General features: G+C 46.7%; 1 long non-coding RNA gene across 1 annotated transcript; it reads right to left on the bottom strand.

The window, feature by feature from the left end:
- Positions 1-997: 997 nt before the first annotated feature.
- Positions 998-19,150, bottom strand: LOC137324132 (uncharacterized). Its single transcript, XR_010963507.1, has 3 exons — positions 19,055-19,150; positions 18,118-18,213; positions 998-1,558 (listed from the first exon to the last, which is right to left on the bottom strand). It is a non-coding gene; the product is annotated as an uncharacterized lncRNA (long non-coding RNA).
- Positions 19,151-20,118: the final 968 nt, after the last annotated feature.

Here is a 20,118-nt window from a genome sequence, read left to right as displayed (position 1 = left end):
ATGGGCGGGGGAGTATAATGGGCGGGGAGTATAATGGGCGGGGAGTATAATGGGCGGGGAGTATAATGGACGGGGAGTATAATGGCCGGGGGAGTATAATGGACGGGGAGTATAATGGCCGGGGGAGTATAATGGGCAGGAGTATAATGGGCGGGGAGTATAATGGCCGGGGGAGTATAATGGGCGGGAGTATAATGGGCGGGGAGTATAATGGCCGGGGGAGTATAATGGGCGGGGAGTATAACGGACGGGGAGTATAACGGACGGGGAGTATAATGGGCGGGGCGTATAATGGGCGGGGGAGTATAATGGACGGGGAGTATAATGGCCGGGGGAGTATAATGGGCGGGGAGTATAACGGACGGGGAGTATAACGGACGGGGAGTATAATGGGCGGGGCGTATAATGGGCGGGGGAGTATAATGGACGGGGAGTATAATGGCCGGGGGAGTATAATGGGCGGGAGTATAATGGGCGGGGAGTATAATGGGCGGGAGTATAATGGGCGGGGAGTATAACGGACGGGGAGTATAACGGACGGGGAGTATAACGGACGGGGAGTATAACGGGCGGGGAGTATAATGGCCGGAGGAGTATAATGGCCGGGGGAGTATAATGGGCGGGGAGTATAATGGGCGGGGAGTATAATGGGCGAGGGAGTATAATGGGCGGGGAGTATAACGGACGGGGAGTATAACGGACGGGGAGTATAATGGACGGGGGAGTATAATGAACGGGGCGTATAATGGGCGGGGAGTATAATGGCCGGGGGAGTATAATGGGCGGGAGTATAATGGGCGGGGAGTATAACGGACGGGGAGTATAACGGACGGGGAGTATAATGGGCGGGGAGTATAATGGCCGGAGGAGTATAATGGGCGGGGGAGTATAATGGGCGGGGAGTATAATGGATGGGGAGTATAATGGGCGGGGAGTATAATGGCCGGGGGAGTATAATGGGCGGGGGAGTATAATGGCCGGGGAGTATAACGGACGGGGAGTTTAACAGGCAGGGAGTTTAACAGGCGGGGCGTATAACGGACTGTGCGATGCTGCCTGTTTTGCATTAGGACCCAAGACCAATTTGTTCCCCATCGTGTTGGGTTTTATTTTATTTAAGGATAAAAGTGAATTTAATTCAAGTGGACTCCACACAGTTTGTCTGGACAATCAGATAAACTGGGCAAACTGCACCTGCCCAAACCAAAGATGTTAACACATATCATACATCAGTTTGTCCGGAAGGATTATCGGATTTGTCTGTACCTCATGCATGGCCAGGTTCTACTCCCAGACAGTCTGCCCTCCAGGCCTCCCAGACAGTCTGCCCTCCAGGCCTCTCAGACGGTCTGCCCTCCAGGCCTCCCAGACAGTCTGCCCTCCAGGCCTCCCAGACGGTCTGCCCTCCAGGCCTCTCAGACGGTCTGCTCTCCAGGCCTCCTGGACAGTCTGCTTTCCGGGCCTCCCAGACGTTCTGCTCTCCAGGCCTCCCGGACAGTCTGTTCTCCAAGCCTCCCTGTCTCTCTGCTCTCCAGGCCTCCCAGATTCCCTTGAGCGCCTTGAGAAAGAGAAGAGGATAAAAGCACAAAAATATTTTCCTTACAGTAACGAGCCTCTGCACTCCAGTTATCTCATTACGAGATGCACATTGTTGTACCTTTAATATATAATTAAGATATTTGTGTAAAACTTGCATTTGGCACATTTTTTTAAAAAGTTACACTAAGTGTCCCTCGGCCTTACTGAGAAAACCGTTCTGAGTTTGAGCCTGCAGCAGATTCTTGGCAAATAGTTGTTGATTGTTTGATGGTTACGCGCAGCACAGACTGTGTCAACGGTCGTGCCTGTTTTCAAAGGGGAGTTTAAAAAACATGTCTAGACAATTATTGCAAAAACAAACAAGTTTCTATTTCTTTTTGTTTTACCATTGGAGAATTTGAAGCCCAACAACGTAACACTTAAAAGCAAATGAAACCAAACCCTTCTATTGTTTCCTTGTGAACTCAGCGTTGGTTTCCCCGTGTTTACACCTTCTGCACTCTGCAGCGGGTGTTTGATGCACCCTTAGAGTTTCTTTGCTCGTGGAACGTAAATGCCACAACTCGCCAAGGCTTCTTCGACAGCACCTCCCAAACCCGTGACCTCTACCACCTAGAAGGACAAGAGCAGCAGGTACATGGGAACAACACCACCTGCACGTTCCCCTCCAAGTCACACACCATTCCGACTTGGAAATATATCGCCGTTCCTTCATCGTCGCTGGGTCAAAATCCTGGAACTCCCTTCCTAACAGCACTGTGGGAGAACCTTCACCACACGGACTACAGCGGTTCAAGAAGGCGGCTCACTGCCACCTTCTCAAGGGCAATTAGGGATGGGCAATAAATGCCGGCCTCGCCAGCGACGCCCACATCCCGTGAACACATTTTTAAAAAATCACCTGGAAAAGTCTGGACTGGGTTTAAGAAAGGTGCAGACCTGACAACGTCCAGTTCAGTAATGTATGAATAACCTGTTTAATAACCCTGGAAATTAAGTTTTGAGGTCTGATTTTATGAATCTGGGCTCCCTGGAGGGAGCATTACTCACCTGAAGAACACGTAAGGGGAAAGGCACAGAATATTTTTCGATGTACATTCCCAGTAGGTCCCAGTCTGCTTGCAACTGCAAGTTACAGGCCAGTCAGTTTAATACAGGCCAGTCAGTGTAATGCAGGCTAGTCAGTGTAATACAGGCCAGTCAGTTTAACCTCGGTGGTGGGGAAGCTTTTAGGAATGTTAATCCGGGACAAAATTAACAGTCACTTGGACAAGTGTGGATTAATAAAGGAAAGCCAGCACGGATTTGTCAAAGGCAAATCATGTTTAACTAACTTAATTGAGTTTTTTGATGAGGTAACAGAGTGGGTTGATGAGGGCAATGCGGTGGATGTGGTGTCTATGGACTTCCAAAAGGCGTTTGATAAAGTGCCACACAATAGGCTTGTCAGCAAAGTTGAAGCCCATGGAATAAAAGGGGCAGTGGCAGCATGAATACAGAATTGGCTAAGTGACAGGAAATAGAATAGTGGTGAATGGTTGTTTTTCGGACTAGAGGAAGGTATACTGTCGTGTTCCCCAGGGGTCGATACTAGGACCACTGCTTTTCTTGATATATATTAATGACTTGGTCATGCGTGTACAGGGCACAATTTCAAAATTTGCAGATGATACAAAAGTGTAGTGAACAGTGGGGACGATAGTGATAGACTTCAAGAGGACATAGACAGGCTGGTGGAATGGGCAGGCATGTGGCAGATGAAATTTAACACAGAGGAGTGCGAAGTGATACATTTTGGCAGGATGAATGAGGAGAGGCAATATAAACTAAAAGGTACAATTCTAAAGGGGATGCAGGAACAGAGAGACTTGGGGGTATATGTGCACAGGTTGTTGAAGATGGCAGGGCAGGTTAAAAAAGCACATGGGATCCTGGGCTTTATAAATAGAGGCAAAGAGTACAAAAGGAAGGAGGTTATGCTGAACCTTTATAAAACACTGGTTCGGCCACAACTGGAGTATTGTGTCCAATTCTGGGCACCGTACTTTAGGAAAGATGTGAAGGCCTTAGAGAGGTTACAGAAAAGATTTACTAGAAAGGTTCCAGGGATGAGGGACCTCAGTTATGTAGATAGACTGGAGATGCTGGGTTTGTTCTCCTTAGAGCAGAGACGGTTGAGAGGAGATTTGATAGAGGTGTTCAAAATCATGAGGGATCTCGACAGAGTAGAGAGAAACTGTTCCCATTGGTGGAAGGATCAAGAACCAGAGGACACAGATTCAAGGTGATTGGCAAAAGAATCAGAGGTGACATGAGGAAAAACTTTTTTACGCAGCGAGTGGTTAGGATCTGGAATGCACTGCCCGCAAGGGTGGTGGAGACAGATTCAATCATGACTTTCAAAAGGGAACTGGATAAGTACTTGGAGGGAAAAAAATTGCAGGGCTACGGGGAAAGAGTGGGGGAGTGGGACTAGCTGAACTGCTCTTGCAGAGAACTTGGCTCGATGGGCCGAAGGGCCTCCTTCTGTGCTGTAACCATTCCATGATTCTATGATTCTAAGTGCGCTGACATAAAATGGGCCCTTTAATTTTCAGCTTATGGCAAATTATTTACACCCAGATAGTCCTTTCTATTTGTTCTTGGGATGTGGAGGACTGCAAATAAATTGCCTGTCGTGTTTGCCTACATAATAGTAACAACACTTAAAAATATCCCACTGGCTGTGATGCACTTTAGGCCATCAAATTTTTTCTTAAAAAATCTCAGAAAGACATTATTTTTGGCTGATTTTCCCCCCTCCCCCCAGTTATATTGAGTTTCTATTTTTATTGGGAGTATTCCTTTAGTAAATGATTTTGGGGGGTTTAGTTTACTCTGTGTGCTATTTTTAGTGTAATGGACAACACATTTGTCTCAAAATCCTATCTGCGCCATTAATCGTTCACCATGAATTTAAATGACCGCCGACAGAAAGTTAACGCAAACATGATAGCCGCTGTGCTAAAAACAGACATCGAGTAATTTAAACTCCACTTTTAGGGTTTAACCTGTGTAAGTGTCATTTGACTGAGTGCCGCAGTATATCGATGTTGTAACCTGGCACATTAGCCCCTAATTTCCTCAGGGCCAGAGGCAAAATGGTGGGGGAGGGTAAAGTGGGTGCAAGCGGCCTGGCGAGGGGCTAAAAATTGGGGGGACCCTGGAAATTCTCAGCCTCTGCCTAGTAGAGGGCCTGGGGGAGGTGGGAGTTATGTGCACTCCGTAAAAATTGGAGCGCAAAAGTACCCAGGAGTAACTTACACCCATATCCACTTTTTCACTAAAATTAATGAGGTGCACAGTGCTAAAACATAACACACCTCACTCGTCCCTGTCTATCTTCTGAACACGGTAACGAGTTGCCTGCTGTGGTGTATGAGGAATATTTGTGGGGAATTCTGATAGCTATGCTGGTAAAAAGACCGATTGGTGGTTTGTGATGGTGAAATACCATTCTAGTTAATTATAACCCTGTACTTTCAAGCAACAAATTAAGGTCCTCACTATTAAGCAACTGGCACAATTGTTTTTACATGTGGTGGTCATGTGATTGTAAATCATGATTAAAAACTGGATTCCTCCTGCATATATTTGTAAAGTTTAGTGCAGTCAATCTGTGGTGTGTGGCTGAGTGATGTAGCACAGATCCTGGAAGTTGTGAAAGTGCAAATTACTCAGTGCAGTATTGTACAATAAAGTGACTGTATAGTTCAGCTCTGGTTTATTCCTTCGTGCACCTCCTGATTTGAATGATCAATGTAATTACACTATTTGTCCTCGGCCAACACTTATTTCCCAACCAACACTGCCAAAACCAGATTAACTTGGCATTTACCTCATTGGCTGTTTATGGGACCTTTCTGTGTGCAAATTCGCTGCCGTGTTTGCCTATGCAACAACTATGCTTCGACAATATAACTCACTGGCTGTAAAGCATTTTAGGATATCCCAAGGACGTGAAAGGTGCGATATAAATGAAAATTCTTTATTTGCATACCCCAAAGTGGCCGACCAGTTTATACCCTTGTCACCTTGTAATATGCACATCCTGTACTTGATATAATATCATAAGTCAAAGGCCAGGAATTGTCTCAGAGCTGTTGCTGCTCCACTGCTGTAACTTCACCAGAACTGTACTTCCGGCAAAGTTATAGAAAGAAAAGTACGAACTTGCATTTATAGAGTGCCTTTCATGACCACAGGATGACCCAAAGCACTTTACAACCAACAAAGTTCTTTGTTTTTGAAGTGTAGTCACTGTTGTAGGGAAACGGGGCAGCCAATTTGCGCACAGCAAGGTCCCACAAACAGCAATGTGATAATGACCAGATAATCTGTTTTTGGTCATGTTGGTTGAGGAATAAATATCGGCCAGGACACTGGGGAGAACTCCCTTACACTTTGGTGATAGTGCAGGAACACTGCAGAGGAAATTCCCTAACTATCTCTTTTCAGATGTTGACTGACCTGCTGTGCATTTTGCGTCAAAAGTTTTAACCCTTTGTGATACGAGTGACAAAAACATTTCTCTCCCTCTGCTTTTTTAACGAAAAAATTAACTGTTTTAAAATAAACTGTCAGCTGGGGGAGTGTTAAATAATGTCCTTAAATTGGGGAGCTGTTCATAATCAGCCACATCGCAACCAACTCAGAGATGCTCACAATACGCCAGGAGCAAACAAGGCAGCCAAACCACTAGCACAACACCACTTAATAAAATTAATTCACTTTTAGTATATGCTGCAGTCTGTCTTTTAGAAAAGCAAGGGTCAGATGTCCAAAAGCCAAGCAAGTAAAGTGGCCAACTCCAAGGACCTACAAACAACAACAACAACAACAACAACTTGTATTTATATAGTGCCTCTAATGTAGTAAAACGTCCCAAGGCTCTTCTCAGGAGCGATTAGCAAACAAAATTTGATACCGAGCCAGATAAGGAGATATTAGGACAAGTTACCAAAAGTTTGATCAAAGAGGTAGGTTTTAAGGAGCGCCTTAAAGGAGGAGAGAGAGGGAGAGAGGCGGAGAGGTTTAGAGAGGGAATTCCAGAGCTTAGGGCCTTGGCAGCTGATGGCACGGCTGCCAATGGTGGGGTGAAGGAAATCAGGGATGCGCAAGAGGCCAGAATTGGAGGAGTGCAGAGATCTCAGAGGGTTGTAAGGCTGGAGGAGGTTACCGGGATAGGGAGGGGCGAGGCCATGGAGGGATTTGAAAACAAGGATGAGTATTTTAAAATGGAGGCATTGTCAGACCAGGAACCAATGTGGGTCAACGAGCAGAGGGGTGATAGGTGAACAGGACTTGGTGCGAGTGAGGATACGGGGAACAGAAAGCCGCCATTGCTCAAAAGTTGAGGGAATTAGCGGTGACCTTTGCTGCCAGTAGTAGTGAATTACAGATAGTTGAATGTCCCTGAAGGTCTTCCTATACCAGGTGCAAAGCTCGCTCCTAGTGAACCTGAGGCTCTGTATGCTCCCTCACCATGCCCATGTAGTTGTCTCTCTTGCTGTGGGTCTGCAGCCTAGGGTAGTACCCTCAACTGCTCTACTGTGCTATGCCCACTAAGGATGCTGCACCTATGCTGTCAGGCAGAAATCTCCTGTGTACTATGCACTTCTGTCACTGCTATGCCATTACTTCTGAAATCTTCTCCTTCATTAAACTCACTAGGGTTGGTTTTTATGCCTGGAGAGGTCGACCACTGGTGTAATTTAGGCAACTGGTGCCTGGGAAATTGGGTAGCTGGTACTTCTGCCCGATTGCTGCTGAAAATGCACCTGACCAGGCTTTCCAATGGAGCTGAACACTCTCTGTTCATCACCCCTCTTATTTCGAGCGAGGGCCTAATTAAACATGCAACCTAACAAGGTCCTTCTTTGTTTGTTTGCTGATTGGGCAGAAGAATATAGTTGGACTTCTGCCCATGAAGACCAGACCAAAGGACTTCACAGACAATGAAGTACTTTTGAAGTGTAATCTGTTTTTTAGTGATGCTGATTGAAGGATAAATCTTGGCCAGGACATCTGGGAGAACACCCCTACTCTTCTTTGAATGGGATCTTTTATACCAACTTAAGAGGGCAGATGGGGCCTTGGTTTAACATCTCATCCAAAAGACAGCACCTCTGACAATGCAGCACTCCCCCAATGCTGCACTGAAGTATCAGCCTGGATTATGTGCTCAAGTCCTGAGTGGGACTTGAGCCTGCAATTTTGTGACTCAGAGACGAGAGTGCTACCCACTGAGACACGGCTGGCACCAAGTAACTGAATCAATCTGTGCATTTTTGACAGCTGGAGTCTAATCTTTCCAGAGGCTCGTGGACCTGCCGTGCATTTGCTGCATTTTCTGTTTTTATTCGAGATCTCCAAATGCTCACGTTTTTCTTTTATCTGCTCCAGTTGTCATATCTGAGGGCCTGAGTAAATCCAGTACAAGAGGATGTAGATCCAATGGCTTTACTTGAGAGTGGCTGGACTGCTTGCTGTCAGAATACTAAAAAAAAACCCCCACACACACAGGGATATTAATAGACAAAGTACAAGCAAGCTGCTAAAAACCGCATGTCTCTTGGTGGATGCTAGTGGGCGACTGCTCTTTGATGAGAGGCAATCACCAGTCAAAGCAATTCACATATAGATAAGCACTCCCACTTCCTTATCTTCCTTGTCCTGCCTGTCTTAATATTGGCCGAATCCATCACGACTTGTCTCAAACACAAGCCAGACTTTTTCACCAGACCTGGCAGGAGCACTGACACAGAAGTCTAATGTCAGCTGATAATGGTGACCATTCACAGTAGACCATTCTGAGTTGGTACAGTCCATTCAAATGGCTGATGTCGGACTAACTCATGTTTCGAAATGTAAGGGGGTGAGATCGCACTATTAGTGCACGAACTTTTAATGTATGAAACTCCTTTGCCATTTTAATGGAGGAATTAGCCTGTTTAGTTTAAATGGGTTAATGATGCCAATAAAACTGCAGACAGAGGAATTTCAAGTAGATTTAATAGAAATGTTTAAAATTATCAATGGGTAACTCGTGAAGGATTATCCCCATTGGTCAGCGAATCAGCAACAAGGGGGAGTAGGTTTAAAATTAATACTGGAAGCATAAAGGAACAGTTACAAGAGTTTTATTTCTGCGAGACGATATTAGAATATGGATTACATTTCCCCATTTGGCTGTCGAAATCGATTCAATCGCAGTATTTAAGAGAGAATTAGGTGAACATGTGATGAGAGGACATATTGAAAAGGAGGGAAATGGAATTAGAGCAGATAGCAGTAACACGGAGCTGTAACTAGCATTAAATGCTGATATGCAGCTGTTGCAGTTTCACCCCAGTAATAAAGTCAGGGATGAGAAATGGCTATTCATTCCATTGAAGTCTGTCCCTCTTGCACATTTAAGGAACTGGAATCTTTCTTTTTAATGAAAAACAGGGTTTTTTTCTGCCTTTAATGACCTGCTAACAAAATCAAAGGTTTCAGAGCTGATCCTGGGGTTTCACTAACAGATTATTAACTATTGCTAAGTGAGACATTTTACCCCATAAAGCTTCCATTATGGCATCTAATTGTACTTTCGGATGAGACGTTAAACCAAGGCCCCGTCTGCCCTCTCAGGTGGATGTGAAAGATCCCATGGCACCATTTCGAAGAACAGTAGGGAAACTTTCCCCCATGTCCTGGCCAATATTTATCCCTCAACCAACATCACTAAATAACAAATTATCTGCTCATGATCCCATTGCTGTTTGTGGGACCTTGCTGTGCGCAAATTGGCTGCCGTGTTTCCTACATTACAACAGTGACGACACTTCCAAAAGTACTTCATTGGCTGTAAAGCGCTTTGGTACGTTCCGAGGCCATGAAAGGCGTTGTATAAATACGAGTTCTTTCTTTATTTCTTTCATTTAGAAGAACCGATCAAATTGCCCAACAGACCAATAGAATTCTTCAGATTGCAAGTTTTAATGCAACTAGTGCAGCACGATAGTTCTGCTGCAGGAGGCCAGAAGCAATGTCAGTGCCAGTAGTTACCTGATTTTATATTTTGTACCTGTGGTGAGTTTACCTTCCCGTAAGCTACACTGAGCCGTCGATATCTATAATAAGGCAACAGCAATGGCCATACTGTGTCTCCCATCATTACTTGCTCCTTATAAATATAAAGGACATGAACACTGCTCCTTTGAGGGTGTCCAGGTTCTCAAGGGCTGGGCTTGAAGGCAGCCTTAAATATGGGCCTACTTCTCTGTTCAACCAATGGGCCCAGGCCAGTAGGGACTAGGAACACACTGGGAAAGATCAAAATGTGGAGAGGTGGCAATCGTAGTTTATGGGTATTCACTTAAGCTCCCTTCTCAAGGGACCCTGACAGGAATATGAAATTGTCTTTGGACAAAAGGGACAGATCAGTGATCGGATTAACTCAGCGTCTGATCTTACCCCTGTGGTTGATGATGCTGCCACTGGCAGAGGCAAGAAGGTGGGAAGCTGATTGTGGCTTTGCCACAATAACCTGGACCCATCACCCTGGACCCATTACCCTTGACCCATTACCCTGGACCCATTGCCCTGGACCCATTGCCCTGGACCCATTGCCCTGGACCCATTACCCTGGACCCATCACCTTCGACCCATTACCCTGGCCCATTACCCTGGCCCATTACCCTGGCCCATTACCCTGGCCCATTACCCTGGCCCATTACCCTGGCCCATTACCCTGGATCCATTACTCTCAACCCATTACTCTCAACCCATTACTCTCAACCCATTACTATCAACCCATTACTATCAACCCATTACCCTGGCCCATTACCCTGGCCCATTACCCTGGATCCATTACTCTCAACCCATTACTCTCAACCCATTACCCTGGCCCCATCACCCTTGACCCATTACCCTGGCCCCATCACCCTCAACCCATTACCCTGGCCCATTACCCTGGCCCATTACCCTGGCCCCATCACCGTCAACCCATTACCCTGGCCCATTACCCTGGCCCCATCACCCTCAACCCATTACCCTGGCCCATTACCCTGGCCCATTACCCTGGCCCCATTACCCTGGCCCCATTACCCTGGCCCCATCACCCTCAACCCATTACCCTGGCCCCATTACCCTGGCCCCATTACCCTGGCCCCATCACCCTCAACCCATTACCCTGGCCCCATTACCCTGGCCCCATTACCCTGGCCCCATCACCCTCAACCCATCACCCTCAACCCATTACCCTGGCCCCATTACCCTGGCCCCATTACCCTGGCCCCATCACCCTCAACCCATTACCCTGGCCCATTACCCTGGCCCCATTACCCCGGCCCCATTACCCCGGCCCCATTGCCCCGGCCCCATTGCCCCGGACCCATTGCCCCGGCCCTATTGCCCCGGCCCCATTGCCCCGGCCCCATTGCCCCGGACCCAGTGCCCCGGACCCATTGCCCCGGCCCCATTGCCCCGGCCCCATTGCCCCGGACCCAGTGCCCCGGACCCATTGCCCCGGACCCAGTGCCCCGGACCCATTGCCCCGGACCCAGTGCCCCGGACCCAGTGCCCCGGACCCAGTGCCCCGGACCCAGTGCCCCGGCCCCATTGCCCCGGCCCCATTGCCCCGGCCCCATTGCCCCGGCCCCATTGCCCCGGCCCCATTGCCCCGGCCCCAGTGCCCCGGACCCAGTACCCCGGCCCCAGTGCCCCGGCCCCATTGCCCCGGCCCCAGTGCCCCGGACCCATTGCCCCGGACCCATTGCCCCGGACCCATTGCCCCGGACCCATTGCCCCGGACACAGTGCCCCGGACCCAGTGCCCCGGACCCATTGCCCCGGCCCCAGTGCCCCGGACCCATTATGTGAGACTTCCTGAGCAGAGCTGAGCAATAGCTGTGCTGGGTGATGGGAGTGGGCAAGACAGTTGAATGCAAACAACTCAAAAGTGGATATTTTTTTTGAAATACATAAAAGCATTTCAGTGCAACATGATTCGAAAACATCTGAGGTTAAAAATGGATCAGTCAATCCAGGGATGACAGAAAGTGACATGTAAAGTGCATGATTCATGAGAAAGGATGGATTAAAAGTGAAGGGACTCGAACTGTGTCAACCATGCCTCCTGATCTCTGTTACGTTGCGACAGAATTTCCAGGGACAAGGACAGGTATGTTCCTAGCTGGAGATGTTTCTCCCGTCGAGCTCCACATCTGTCGATTGCCACAGAAACCAACAAAAAGACCATCATACACAAACAGAGGAGGCTTCTGTGGGAGGTAAAGTAACCCAGGCAAAAGTGTCCACTCTAGTGCATTGAATAAAGGCCTAGAAATTGGTCCATTTTTCAAGCACTGCTCGGACTACTAAGGCCCCAATTTGGTGGGCTGGAAGCGCGAGGACCTTTCCGGCCAGATATGCGTCTCTCGCCATTTTGGGTAAGGACAAACAAGAGGCGTCCTTTACCCACGCCCGAAGCTGGCGTTAGGCCCTTTGCAAATGCAAATAACCAGAAGTGCTAGCTGACAAAACCCGTGTTTGGACCGCGGTAAACTATTGAAGGGTGAGAGGCGATGGCGAGTCACGTCAAGATTTCTGTAATAAGCTGTTTTTGTTGCCCTGTTTTAATTATTCTGCAATAACCTGGGCTCCGTCCAGAAGTTCATCCAAGGAGAGGTGAGCTACTGATAGGCGAGTTGTAGAGGTGGGAATCCATGAAACTTGATCTTGTAAATATCAGGTTGGGACAAGTGCCTCAATCTCTTGAGCTGTCTGACAAAAACAAGGAGTATCTAAGTCAAAACACATTTCACTTGGACTCACGATCCTGTTTAAAGAGCTGTGGACGTTCTACAATTACACTATTCATCATCGGAGCAATCAGGAACGTCCAGGTTCGTCGTGTAAAAGTGTGATTTTTGGCACAATTGTGCAGTGTGAACTGTGCCAGGTAAACACTATGAGGTAGAGTTTCTGCTGGATTGCGCTGGTTTTATCAGTGCAATCCGAAAAGATCGAGGAATTTCATTCTACGCTGGGCCAAAATTACGTCCAGCGTAATTCGAGCTTCCGCGATCTTTTGTGCTGGTTCAAAAATTATCGCGCTGAACCGGCCCCACCCACAAAATTGGCCATGCCCCCCCCCACCCCCGGAATGAAGTAACGAGGATGGCAAGTTTCTGCCGATTGCGCCCGCCTGCGGCCATTCGAGGAGGGTCTTCAAATTAAGCTAGTTTTCTGAAGCGCACAGGCACAAGTAGGCACATTTTAAAGGTTTTTAAATATTAAAAAATATTTAATTTATTAAGAAACTGACTAATATACAACAATGAAAGTAGTAAACGGTTCAGTGTAGTTTTTTTTGTCATTTTCAGTGGTTTAAAATCAGGTTGCTCACATTTGAAGGATTCACACTCCGATTAAAAATGCATATTGTTTGTGATAAACCCATTTTCAGCTGTATTAATAAAACTGCACCACTCTTAAATACATCAATGAATATTTTTTATTGCAAAAAAAATAATAAACGATTACACTCTGTTAAGTTTCCAGATTGCGCTGATTCGTGGAGGGTTTTAAGTTTGTGATTATGTTAATACACTTTAGCGGAAACTTGGAATGATACCCGGCCTGTGCCGATGGCGCCCAAAACAGAAAATCTACCCCTACAATTTAGGACACGTATTGATGTCAGCGCTTACTGGATCTAAGCACCCAAGTGACGGCAACATGATGCGCCTGATTCACCCACTGCTGGAGAATTTTCCTGTAGTGACCCGAGCATGCAATCAGCTCAACACACAGGAAGAAACTCCGCAGGTTTCTAGTTTACAACCGGAGTAGTTCAACATTTCAGATCTTACCTAACTATTAAACATTTGGGACAGTACAGAGGCACCCTGTGGTGGGTACCCTCCGTTTTAGTTCCTCTTCCTCTTAGGGTTGGCCAGAGGAAAACTACAAGCTCAGTTTTGAAATATTTCTTGTCCAACCCGGCATGATTACAGGACTGTCACAAAAATGGTTTGACATCCGAGGCAACAGTAAACACGCCACTCCATTAACTGGACGTTATCTCCATTAACTGGACGTTATCTCCATTAACTGGACGTTATCTCCATTAACTGGACGTTATCTCCATTAACTGGACGTTATCTCCATTAACTGGACGTTATCTCCATTAACTGGACGTTATCTCCATTAACTGGACGTTATCTCCATTAACTGGACGTTATCTCCATCAACCGCAGCACAGAATCTGGACTGACTGATAGGATATCAATGTTTGCACCAATAATGTGATCTTGTCTAACGTCACCTCGAATCAAAGTTAGAAAAGGCGGAGCTGACTGTATTTGGGGGTAAAGCTTGCGAGTAAAAGGGACTTATTTGTACTGACCACTGGGTGTGGTCCCGGCCCACTTTGGGAACACTTTGAAGCAGTGTTGGAATTGCTTGGGTTACTGATCAAGTGACATGAACTGTACTGGTCTGAGTTTACTGGTCACTACAGGAACATTCTCCAGCAGTGGGCGATTCAGTACTTTCTCGTGATAAAAAGGTTAGGATTCATGGTGCAAGACACTGCCAAGGTTTAGAAATGTCAGAGATTAAACAAGTTATATCACAAAGTGACACCAAGTTTGAATTTTAAAGAGCCTGTAGATTGTAGAAGGAAAGGGAGGCAGAGAGGGGGAATGAGTTTTCGAGGTCTGTGGAAAGAATGAGTTAAAATAGATGATTCTTGATTTGAAAACCAAAAGAATGCAGGAATTAAGATACGCATGTCAGACGATGCATTTGGAACTTGGAAAGAACAAGAGAGGAAAGTTTAGAGCAACAATGATAGCGTCAATATAATAGAGAGGCTCTGGAAAGGTCAAAACAGAGAGAGAGAGAGACAGACAGAGATTGAAAGTTGAAGTCAGAAACATCATCTGTGAGACAACAAGCTCTCTGTTAATTTTCGGTTCACGAATGCTAGCAGGGCCCCTGAGATATGGGACTGGTGTTCAAGTCTTGGACAGAGGTATAAGGAGTTAAGAGTTTGCCAATTAGACGGTGTCCTCGGCAAGATATTGCAAACATTACTACACTACGGGGTAGATTTTATGAATGAGCACTCCCCAGCGCAGAGCTTCATGTGACAAGAATAGAAATCGGCAGTTCAGGCGCAGACGGCAGCATGCCTCGCTTGATGTTCCATCAATTGCAAAGCACTGTGCTGAGATCGTTAATTTGTTAAATACACCCCTGTATGCCCCTGCACCCCTGGAGATGCAGAGAGATGCCTTTCATGCACTTGGCTCAGGATCAGTAGGGGCAGTAATAGTGGGGGATTTCAACTACCCGAATATTAACTGGGACACAAACAGTGTGAAGGGTACAGAGGGCGCAAAATTCTTAAATTGCATTCAGGAGAACTTTTTTAGCCAGTACATAGCAAGCCCAACAAGAGAGGGCGCAGTTCTGGATTTAGTTTTAGGAAATGAGGCTGGACAGGTGGAAGGAGTATCAGTGGGAGAGCATTTGGTGGTAATGATCATAATTCGGTTAGTTTTAGCATAGTTATGGGAAAGGACAAAGATAGAACAGGAGTTAAAGTTCTCAATTGGGGAAAGGCCAATTTTACTAAGCAGAGAAGAAATTTAACAATCAGTGTCAGAGCAGTGGGAGGCATTCAAGGGGAAAATTCAAGGGGTTCAGAGTAAACATGATCCCACAAAGAAAAAGGGTGGAGCTGCCAAATCTAGAGCCCCCTGGATGTCAAGGAGCATACAGGATAAGATAAGGCAGAAAAGGAAAGCTTATGTCAGACACCGAGAACTCAATACTACAGAAAGCCTAGAGGAGTATAAAAAGTGCAGGGGTGCAATTAAAAAGGAAATTAGGAAAGCAAAGAGAGGGCATGAAAAAATATTGGCAAGTAAAATCAAGGAAAACCCAAAGATGTTTTATAAATACATTAAGAGCAAGAGGATAACTAAGGAAAGAGTAGGGCCTATTAGAGACCAAAAAGGTAAACTACGTGTGGAGGCAGAAGATGTTGGTTTGGTTCTTCATGAATACTTTGTGTCTGTCTTCACAAAAGAGGGGGACAATGCAGAGATTGTAGTTAAGGAGGAGGAGTGTGAAATATTGGATGGGATAAACATAGTGAGAGAGGAAGTATTAAGGGGATTATCATCTTTGAAAGTAGATAAATCACCAGGGCAGGATGAAATGTATCCCAGGCTGTTAAAAGAAGCAAGGGAGGAAATAGCAGAGGCTTCTCACCATCATTTTCCAATCCTCACTGGATACAGACGTGGTGCCGGAGGATTGGAGGACTGCTAACGTTGTACCATTGTTTAAAAAGGGAGCAAGGGACAGACCGAGTAATTACAGGCCAGTCAGTCTAACCTCAGTGGTGGGAAAATTATTGGAATCGGTTCTGAGGGACAGGATAAATCATCATTTAGAAAGGCACGGAGTAATCAAGGACAATTAGCATGGATTTGTTAAGGGAAGGTCGTGTCTGACTAACTTGATTGAATTTTTTGAGGCAGTAACAAGGAGGGTCGATGAGGGTTGTGCATTTGATGTGGTCTACATGGATTTTAGCAAGGCCTTTGACGAGGCCCCACATGGCAGACTGGTCAAAAAAGTACAAGCCCATGGGATCCAAGGGAGTTGGATCCAAAATTGGCTCAGTGGCAGGAAGCAAAGGGTAATGGTCGATTGGTGTTTTTGTGACTGGAAGGCTGTTTCCAATGGGGTTTTTCAGGGTGCATAAGACCATAAGACCATAAGAGATAGGAGCAGGAGTAGGCCATTCGGCCTCTCAAGCCTGCTCCGCCATTTAATGAGATCATGGCTGATCTGATTTTTACCTCAACTCCACTTTCCCGCCATTTCCCCATATCCTTTGACTCCCTTGCTGATCAAAAATTTGTCTAACTCAGCCTTGAATGTATCCAATGACTCAGCCTCCACAGCTTTTTGGGGTAAAGAATTCCAAAGATTCACGCCCCTCTGAGAGAAGAAATTCCTCCTAATTTCCGTCTTAAACGGGCGACCCTTATTCTGAGACTATGGCCCCTAGTTTTAGATTCCCCCATGAGGGGTAACATCCCCTCAGCATCTACCCTATCGAGTCCCCTCAGAATCTTGTATGTTTCAATAAGATCTCCTCTCATTCTTCTAAACTCCAATGAGTATAGACCCAAGAGGCTTAGTACGAGGTCCCTTGCTTTTTGTGATATACATTAATGATTTGGACTTAAATGTAGGGGGCATGATTAAGAAGTTTGCAGATGATACAAAAATTGGCTGTGTGATTGATAGTGAGGAGGAAAGCCGTAGACTGCAGGAAGATATCAATGGACTGGTCAGGTGGGCAAAAAAGTGGCAAATGGAATTCAATCCGGAGAAGTGTGAGGTAATGCATTTGGGGAGGGCAAACAAGACAAGGGAGTACACAATAAATGGGAGGATACTGAAAGGTGTAGAGGAAGTGAGGGACCTTGGAGTGCACGTCCACAGATCCCTGAAGGTAGCTGGTAGATAAGGTGGTTAAGAAGGCATATGGAATACTTTCCTTTATTAGTCAAGGCATAGAATATAAGAGCAGGGAGGTTATGTTAGAACTGTATAAAACACTGGTTAGGCCACAGCTTGAGTACTGTGTACAGTTCTGGTCACATTACAGGAAGGATGTAATTGCACTCGAGAGGGTACAGAGGAGATTTACGAGGGTGTTGCCAGGACTGGAGAATTTTAGCTATGAGGAAAGATTGGATAGGCTGGGGTTGTTCTCTTTGGAACAGAGGAGGCTGAGGGGTGATTTAATTGAGGTGTACAAAATTGTGAGGAGCCTAATTTAGATCAAGTGGATTGAAGGACCTATTTCCCTTAGCAGAGAGGTTAATAACCAGGGGGCATAGATTTAAAGTCCCCCCCCAATCACCAACCCCCCCTCCAGCCCCCCCGATCACCGACCCCTCTCCAACCCCCCCGTGATCACCGGCCCCCTGCCAGACTCCCCGATCGCCGACCCCCCAATCACCGACCCCCCCACAACCCCCCGATCACCAACCCCCCTCCAGCCCCCCCGATCACCGGCCCCCTGCCAGACTCCCCGATCGCGGACCCCCCCCACAACCCCCCAATCACCAACCCCCCCTCCAGCCCCCCCAATCACTGACCCCCCCCACAACCCCCCAATCACTGACCTCCTGCCAGACTCCCTGATCACCGACCCCCCTCCAACTCCCCCGATCACCGACCTCTCCCCAGCCCCCACTGATACCGATCTCCCCCACAGACCCCCCCACGATCACTGACCTCTCCCCCACCATCCCCCCAGACCCCCGATCACAGGCCTCCCCCCACCTTCCCCACCCAGTACCGGGTCCCTGTCTACGGCCTCCTGCTACTGGAGTTCCGTCCTGCCCACCGGCCAGGCTGTCCAATTGGCCGGCTGCCAGCCAATATTTAACAACATCATGTTAATGAGGTCCTGCCATTAAGATCGGCAGGATCTCCGCATCCCCGGCCTTACCGTTTCCTTCGGCCGATCTCGGCCTCACGCACCCCCTCCCCGCCTCCCTATTGATATCGGGGCCAAAGATCCTGTGGTACTGGTTCTCCTAGTTTCCTAGAAAAAAAAAGATTCAATGGTCATTCATCTCATTCCTATTTGTGGGATCTTGCTGTTTGCAACTTGCCTTGGTGTGTTTGCCAACATAACAATAGTCACTGCACTTAAAAGTAATTCACTGAATGTGAAGCACCTGGGGATGTTTGTGAGACATATGATAAGTTGCTGTATATCACAAATCCATAGCAAAAGAGTTTCTAAGATTTCAAGTCCCTCGCACACTCTCGTTTCTCCCCTGTCTGGGACGTTTTACTACGTCAAAGGCACTATATAATGCAAGTTGTTTTTCTTGTTGTTGCTTTCCTGAAGATGCTCGGGCCCAAATTTCCTCACTAGTTACGCCGGCAAGGTGCCACAACAATTTCCCTCCCCTCCCTCACCTGAGGCGGGCACCTTAGTGGCACTGGGAATGGCCCTCGTGCCCAACCCTCAATATGTTAATAACCCTGAGCCCAGGACGTGAAGCCACAGGCACAGGTAACGGAATAGGTGGACGACCCACCCTGCTGTAAGATCCGCCCCCTTAGAGTCAGCTGATCCCTCTCAACTGGTCACTCTTCATACAAGGGCAGATATTCAACCAGGGAGGGCATCGACGCTGAGCTCAATTGAGTTCTCAACTGATATCCAATAGGCTAGTAGTCAGATGCAGCAACTCTGGTTGATTTTCCCTTTCTCTAATCCAGGAGTTCTGCGGCCAAAGAACATACTTCAGCTGGAATTAGCTAACCCAACACGGACCAGGAATTAAGCCGGGGTCCTTCTGCTCTGTCCATAGGGCCTACACCGCACAGCGTATTGATTCCCTAGGTCACTGGGAGAACTGCAGAACACTTACCTGGTGCTGTAAGTTGGTCCATTGAACTTCATAAACTAAACCAGGCTGACATTCTGGTTTCTCCCGTTCAGTGAATCCAGCCCACGGAAGAAATGGTTTTTTCATTAGATTCAATTCTTTTTTTGTCCCCCAAACTCATGCCAATCCTAACCAGGGTGATTACGACTAAAAGGAATCATCATACGATACACGAGCATACATTTAGAATTGGCACTGCTCTTCACATCATAAATATCCTGCTAGCGTGACGAGGCACATGCATTGGCTGGAGATTAATCATTCATCTTAAAACTGCCCTGCCCCATAATTTCCAACCTGATAATTATGTGAATGTTTAACACAATAATCTCAGTCTTTCATTTTATGTTCCAATTTGTTCATTTCTTTAAAACAAATTCCTACATAAACATTTCCGAATCTGCCCCTCTACTTGTGTCAATAATTAGTCCTGCGCTCTTCTCTCATGGTGTTTCAAATGGGCATAAACTAAAGGGAAAAAGAACCAAGACAAACTCAGGTCCTTTCTCGTTCCTGTGCAAATCGAATAGCTCGAATGCAAAAAATAAACTTCCTACAAACAGCCTGCCTGCGACGTTGAGTAACTTGCCAGTGAAGTGATGAAGGCTCGTGTTGATTGCGCAGCACATTGTGTTGCCTGAAGACTTCAGATCAGCTAGGATCAATTTTGGAGCAGTGAAGGAGAGAAAGAGGTCAGTCTGTGAGCAGAAGCTGGGTGCGAGATAAACAAGCAAGTGATGTGAGTGATGTGGAAGGGGGAGCAGACAGAGGGGCGCGAGTACAATTTTAGAGGAGCCATTCACTTTGATACAATGAGGAACTGCAAGATACCCAAGTACATGAGTTTTGAGTGGGATTTACAATTTTTCCATCCTCCAGGATGGCACTTTCAACTTTGCCCGCCAAAACAAAACTCTCAGCAACACAGAGACCAACTTGTTAATTGTTTATGTGCCAATATTTGCATTTCACAAACTGTCAGTAACTGGTAGCACGATACAGATATTGTGAATCCCTTATTTGAAGATTCGTCTTTTTGTAATATC

Source organism: Heptranchias perlo, chromosome 8 (assembly GCF_035084215.1).
Source record: "Heptranchias perlo isolate sHepPer1 chromosome 8, sHepPer1.hap1, whole genome shotgun sequence".
Taxonomy (NCBI): domain Eukaryota; kingdom Metazoa; phylum Chordata; class Chondrichthyes; order Hexanchiformes; family Hexanchidae; genus Heptranchias; species Heptranchias perlo.
Note: the sequence above shows the minus strand (reverse complement) of the source record. Positions and strands in the feature narration are given on the sequence as shown.